Genomic DNA, 993 nt, shown 5'->3' with positions numbered 1-993 from the left:
GAGGTAAGGATGTAGCACAGTGTAAGGTTGCAGGGTTCAATCCCCAGGACTGGAAAGGAACACGAATATAATTTTGTTTCCCCCAGTGTTGGAGGCAGACGGTCACAGTGCAAGGTGTCCACGGGTTTGTGGTCATCCTAGGTCATAGGTGGCAACTTCCTCCTGGATCTTTGAATGGCAGCAGGACATGGGGCCCCATATGGCCTTCTTTAGCTCATGAAGTATCTTCTCAACCTCATTAAAGAGCTTCCTGATACTCTCACTTTGGAGATGAGGATTACATACATGAGTGTACGTGGGAGGCCAGAATCACTGCATCTGTGCTATAAGACTCTTCCTGACACTTATTTACATTGCACTACTGAGCATAATAGCACTGTCCTGGTGACTTAAAATTAAACTGCTCCCTACAGCTATACTGAAGTTATTGAGAGAAACTGCCTGAGTTCAAATGCCACCTCTTTTGCCAAACTACCTCAGTGGGTTTTTAAGTCTTTTATCATTAGAATGGAGAAGTACTACTATATAGTTACAAATATTAAATTGTGAAGTAAATATATGCTTTCATAATAACAGTTGATGAATAATAAGTTCTACATATTGGATATTCCACTACATTGTTGACATTATTAGTATACCCTAAATGAATTATATTATAAAATAAAATACTGCAAACTAAACCTTAGAATTACCTTTTTAGATCTGTAAAATGGATAAGGCTCACTGCCTTCTTCTCTTAAGGAATAAATCCAGGTAAGATTTTATGCATATTTGGCAAGTGAACTTTTCCAGAACAGGGGACGGCACTGGTGCTGGATGTGGGTCAGTGTAGGGGCTATCCGAGCAGAAGGAAGAGAAAGGCAGAAGAGGAGAGTGCACGGTGTTTGCCCTCACTAATGACTAGAGAGGAGGCTGAGGAGGAAACTCACGGTAGTCTATAATCTCTACAATACATATCCAAAATGAACTTTTAGGCAGGCCAGATAGCTCAGT

The sequence above is a fragment of the Octodon degus genome, unplaced genomic scaffold, assembly GCF_000260255.1.
Source record: "Octodon degus isolate 3935 unplaced genomic scaffold, OctDeg1.0 scaffold00125, whole genome shotgun sequence".
NCBI lineage: Eukaryota > Metazoa > Chordata > Mammalia > Rodentia > Octodontidae > Octodon > Octodon degus.
Note: the sequence above shows the minus strand (reverse complement) of the source record.